Source organism: Cucurbita moschata, unplaced genomic scaffold (assembly GCF_002738365.1).
Source record: "Cucurbita moschata cultivar Rifu unplaced genomic scaffold, Cmos_1.0 Cmo_Scf00104, whole genome shotgun sequence".
Classification (NCBI taxonomy): domain Eukaryota; kingdom Viridiplantae; phylum Streptophyta; class Magnoliopsida; order Cucurbitales; family Cucurbitaceae; genus Cucurbita; species Cucurbita moschata.
In genome coordinates, this window is record NW_019268620.1 from 6006 (window position 1) to 12195 (window position 6190).

Genomic DNA, 6190 nt, shown 5'->3' on the forward strand with positions numbered 1-6190 from the left:
TGTTGCAGCTTCTTACTTCGACTGACCACCAACAAACAACTAAAAAAGAAATGTAGAAATTTAAAATAAACAAACCACTGGATTCCTTGGGACGACACCCTCTGTGACCTCATAGTTCTCGAGCAGCACTTCTTACCTTGACCAATAGTCAACAAACAATTAAAAGCTAAATGTAGAAATTCAAAATAAACAGACACAAGTGGATGCCTTGGGACGATCCCCGCTGTTACCGTATAGTGCTCGAGCAATGCTTCTATAACACCTGTTCATCGACAGCTCGATTTACATGAGTTACCACTAACAGATATTTTGCTTTGAAAATCGGTCATAAAACATAAAATTTCATACATGACAAGTAAAACATGTGAATCAAGTATATTTTACAACACAAAATAATCATTTTCAACAACAAAAGCACATGTACTTAAAACAAACTTAGAAAAGGATTCCTTGTTGTCTCGAGCCTGCTAGTCTCGTCCGCGATTGGCCTACAACTTCTTATTTGGCCAAAAAAGTTAAAATAATCTTGATAAGTAATTAATTTACTATAACACGTGCGTAAGCAATTTGGATCTTAGGCACTCTAAGTACATCAATTATAGTAAATTAGCTAGCATGTTCAAAAGCATTAGAACTCAATGCGTTTGAATACTAACCTTTTGTAGTTCAAATTCCTTTTTCCTCACGAACGGTTTTGAACCACCACTAGTGTCTTTCCTACTATTCTCCGGCCTTAGAACGGGATTGTGGAATCCGGTGAGTGATGAAACTTGATAGGAATTTAGTATATGTAAAGAGAGAGCTTTGATAGATTTTTTCAAAGCTTGTGAAGAAGAATTTCCATGTACCTTGATCACTCTATTTATAGAGTTATATTTGCATGTTCATGCAAATTTTAGATTACCAAATTTTGACACTCAAAATTCCACTCAGTCTATTTATAGAGTTATATTTGCATGTTCATGCAAATTTGAGATTACCAAATTTTGACCCTCAAAATTCCACTCAAATTTGTGGGATTATGTGGCAAGCATGCAAATTTGAGTTAACCAAATTTTGACACTCAAAATTCCACTCAAATTTGTGGGGTTTATTTGGCAAACATGCATGTTTGGTTAAACCAAATTTTGACACTCAAAATTCTACTCAAATTTGTGGGATTATGTGGCAAACATGCAAGTTTGGTTAAACCATATATTGACACTCAATCTTCCACCAACTCACACGTGGATTTGTGAATAAACATTTTGACTTTCTTTATTTTAATTCAACAATTAATTTAAATAATTAATTTCAAATCAAAATAATATTAAATGATTAATTAAACAATTTAATTAATATTTAACATTAAATAAAATGTCAATCCCAATCAATTCGGGCACATATTGATTATGAATCAGTATTCATCATCAAAATATTTAAATCTTATTTAAATATCTCCAATTCTCTCTTTTTGTTCAATTTATAATAAAAACAAAATGAGGATAAATATATCGTATATATTTAGCATGTATTCCCTAATTTGAATTCAAACACTTCGAACTCACTCGTCACACTGTTCCAAGGTTTAGTCCAATATGAGCTAGCAGAGGGACCTAATGGACCTACAGATCATGGGCTCCAATGATCTGAGATTAACTGGCTAAACTAATTAACCTTGTTAACCAACATTCGTTAACTACTAGGACACTCCACTATAGCCTAGTAGTTGCACTCCCCCCACTATAGATATATTTCTGTCCATTTGATATAACAATGATTAATAAGTCGATTCTTCACAAGTTGTTCGTAAGCAGAGATGGGTCAATTTACCGTTTTACCCCTAAAGTTACTTTTTGTTCCTTAAGTCCCACTGATCCTCTAATGAACAATCAGTTTGTGGTCCAACCACCAAAGCGAATCGCTCTCGGGCCAATGAGAGGGTGGAGTCAGTACTTAAGGGAACAACCTCTTTACTATCCCTAAGAGCGGGTAGGAGTGAGTTCCATCATACACCCTATGTCTCCAGCTATTCACCCATTCTTACCCCTGAAATAGGAGGCTTATTAAGTCGGCGAACTCGGGCCACTCTCACCCATGTAAATCTAAGGATAATTTCGAATAAACAAGAGTTCGTAGTTATCTCAGGATTAAGATCGAGTTACCTAGGTCATCAAATGAAAAAAATCAGTCTCAACAGTAAACCGCATTATAAAGTGAGAGTTGTTTTCTTCATGGTTCGATCTTATGCAATACTCATTGCATAGGACGCCCCCACTCACATATCTCCACATGTACAATTTAGTGATCACATTGTTTAAATCATATACAAAAGTGGGTCGCATCCACAGTGTCCCCATAATAAGGTACTCAGCCTTATCTCTGTACTATAGATCATTTTGACTATATACTTGAACTTGATCCACTCTTATGTCTCTACATATAGTACAAGTAATCATACTATAGCCAGAGTGTTCTTAATTTATTAGATTTAGATTAATGATCGTAACATTCACTTTTTTCAATAACAATCTTTACTGAATAAACATCAATAAAAACTTTATTGAAAACAGAATATGTTTTTGTTTACCAACTATGAGTTGTAGGACATAAAACCAAACTGATATGAACAAAGAGACATCAATCATACAATATACTTCAATGAAGATCTGAACAAAATATTGTTGAAATTTTCAAAAGATGTTTCAATTCATGCCACATTGGAGAAGAATGAAGTTTGATTGTTACAAATTTTGGGTGGGTTATAGTTTAGAGTAATTTAGAGTTATTGTATTTTAAGACATTTTATTTACTTTAGGTTACATTTACATAATGGATAATTATGGTCATTAAGTATGAATGTTACAACTTTTGGAATGCATTTAATAGTTTCATTTTGAGGCTATATAAAGTCATGTATGTTGTATTTGTAATGTAGACTTGGAAAATATAGTAAAAAAAGCATTTGTGCTCTTCTTTAGCCAATGGCTAAGTTTCTTTGCAATTCTATGTAGTTTAGGTTGCATGTAGAATCATTCAAGCTCAACATGATCAATCTTGCTTGTGGAGTGATTCGAATCTCAATCAAGTGTTCTTGCATTGAGATATTTGATCAACAAGAATCATTCAAGTTAGACATGATCGATCTTGCTTGTGGAGTGGTTCGAATCTCAAACAATGTTCTTGCCTTGAGATATTCGATCAACAAGGTAATTTGAATCTTATTCCCCTTGTATTGATTCCATATCATATCAGTTTCCATCCAACCCTTCCACGCCAAATTGGAGTTAATAAAGAGTACTCCAAAACGACTTATAATTCACAATCTACGACTTGACAATCTATATTTTATTTACATGTCCTTAGAATGCGAGTTGTTTTTTCTTTTCTCAATATTAACTTTGTATTTGTTAAGGATAGTTACCATTCATTATAAGGAAAATATCTAGATATATGCCTTACATTACGGCTTACCATATTTGTCCTTTTATTAAAGGTAAATATATTGTATTCATTTATTATTCTTTTCTTTTATTGCTATTTCCATATTATTTGTAATTTACCATATTTCTGTATTCTGTAAATGATTATAAATAAGAGAACTCTCACCACCATTTAGGTGTGGTGGATTAATCAAACATTCACATGGTATCAGAGCCCTTTCGGTTTAAAAACCCTGATCCTTTCTTCTCTATGGCTTCCGAATCTTCTTATCATCTTCTTCCTTTCAATACTCTAATCCATATGATCACCATCAAACTTTCTTCCTCCAATTATCTTCTTTGGAAAAGCCAACTTCTCCCTCTCCTTGAGAGTCAAGACATGTTGGGCTATGTTGATGAAACTATGATTCCACAACCTCGCTTTGAACCAGAAACCTCCTCAACACTCAACCCCAAATATTTGGCATGGAGAGCAGCCGATCAACGACTTCTCTGTCTCCTGCTCTCCTCTCTCACTGAGGAAGCCATGGCTGTTGTCATTAGTCTCTCTGCTGCACGTAATGTTTGGCTTGCATTGAAAACTACGTTCAGCCATCAGTCAAAAGCTTGTGAGCTGAGACTCAAGGATGACTTGCAGTTGATGAAACGTGGCACCAAACCTGTTGCTGAGTATGCCTATACCTTCAAAAAAATTTGTGACCAACTTCATGCCATTGGCAAACCTGTCGAGGACATTGATAAAGTGCACTGGTTTCTTCATGGACTTGGCACCGAATTTTCAGCTTTTTCTACTGCTCAGATGGCTCTCACCCCTATCCCCTGTTTTGCAGATTTAGTCTCTAAAGCTGAAAGTTTTGAGTTGTCCAGCACTTTCTTGAGTCCTCTGACTCCACTCCTACAGCATTCACAACCACTAATTGTGGTCGCACCCATGGAAGCCATTCTGCTTCCTTTAGCAACCAGCGAGGTCGTTCTTATTCTCACAAAAACAACTCTTCTAATCGAGGACGAACCCACTAGGTCAGGGTCATTGACCACCTCATTGCCAAATATGCCGCAAAGAGGGCCATTATGCTGACCGCTGCAACCAATGGTATGTTCGACCTGATTCTTCTCATGCTCACCTTGCTGAAGCCTTTAACACGTCATGTTCTATTGAGGGACCCGATGCTACTGATTGGTTTCTGGACACTGGGGCTTCAGCCCATATGACTGCCGACCTATCTATTCTGGATCAGTCTAAAAATTACACGGGTAAGGACTCTGTGATCGTAGGAAACGGTGCATCCCTACCCATTACCTCAGTCTAAAAATTACACGGGTAAGGACTCTGTGATCGTAGGAAACGGTGCATCCCTACCCATTACCCACACCGATACTCTTTCTCCTATTCCAAATATTCACTTATTAGATGTCTTGGTTGTCCCCCATTACCCACACCGATACTCTTTCTCCTATTCCAAATATTCACTTATTAGATGTCTTGGTTGTCCCTCACCTCACTAAAAATCTTCTTTCATAAGTAAATTAACGTCTGATTTTCCTCTCTCCGTTACATTTACTAATAATCTTATTACTATCCAGAATCGTCAAACAAGAAGGGTGGTGGCAACCGGTAAAAGAGATGGAGGGCTATATGTGCTGGAGCGCGGCAACTCTGCTTTTATTTCAGTTCTTAGAAACAAATCTTTACGTGCTTCATATGATTTATGGCATGCTCGTCTGGGTCATGTGAATCATTCTGTTATTTCTTTTTTAAATAAAAAAGGTCATCTTTCTCTTACGTCTTTATTACCTTCTCCATCATTATGTAATACTTGTCAGCTTGCGAAAAGTCATCGATTGCCTTATTCCCGCAATGAACGCAGGTCGTCTCATGTGTTAGATCTTATTCATTGTGATCTTTGGGGTCCTTCTTCTGTCAAATCAAATTTGGGTTTTCTTTATTATGTTATTTTTATTGATGATTATTCTCGATTCACTTGGCTTTACACTTTAAAATTTGAATCTGATTTTTTTTTATATTTTTCTTCAATTTCAAAAATTTGTGAAAAATCAATATTTTTCTCATATCAAGGTATTTCAAAGCGATGGTGGTACCGAATTTACTAGTACTTGTTTCAAAACTCATTTACGTAATTCTAGCATCCACCATCAACTCTCTTGTCCATATACACCTGCTCAAAATGGTCGTGCTGAGAGAAAACATCGTCATGTGACTGACACTGGCTTGGCCCTTCTCTTTCACTCTCATCTTTCTCCTCGTTTTTGGGTTGACGCCTTCAGCACTGCAGCTTATATTATCAACTGGTTGCCTACTCCACTTCTTGGAGGTAAGTCGCCCTTTGAACTTCTTTATTGCTACACTCCACATTATGACAATTTTCATCCCTTTGGTTGTCGTGTTTATCCTTATTTGCGTGATTATATGCCTAACAAGCTTTCTCCCCGTAGCACTCCTTGTATTTTTTTGGGTTATAGTTCTGCTCATAAAGGGTTCCGCTGTCTTGATCTTGCCACCACTAAGCTATATATCACCCACCATGCTCAATCTAATGAAACTCACTTTCCTGTTATCTCTATCTCCTAGGCCCAACCTCTTTTCTCTATTCCTATTTCAAATTTCTTGGAACCACATCTTTATCATATTGATTCATCCCCCCTACCTGATATGAACCAAGAGACATCATTCATACAATATACTTCAATGAAGATGTGAAGAAAATGTTGTCAAAATTATCAAAAGAGGTTGCAATTCATGTCACATT

The 6190-nt window shown here is 36.2% G+C and overlaps 1 long non-coding RNA gene across 1 annotated transcript in view; it reads right to left on the reverse strand.

Moving 5' to 3' along the window:
* The window catches only part of LOC111439732, a 10251-nt gene that overhangs the window by 897 nt on the left and 3164 nt on the right, over positions 1-6190 (reverse strand). Inside the window, exon 2 of the long non-coding RNA XR_002709851.1 lies at positions 3447-3448. This is a non-coding gene — a long non-coding RNA (uncharacterized LOC111439732). The remainder of the gene's footprint in view (positions 1-3446; positions 3449-6190) is intronic.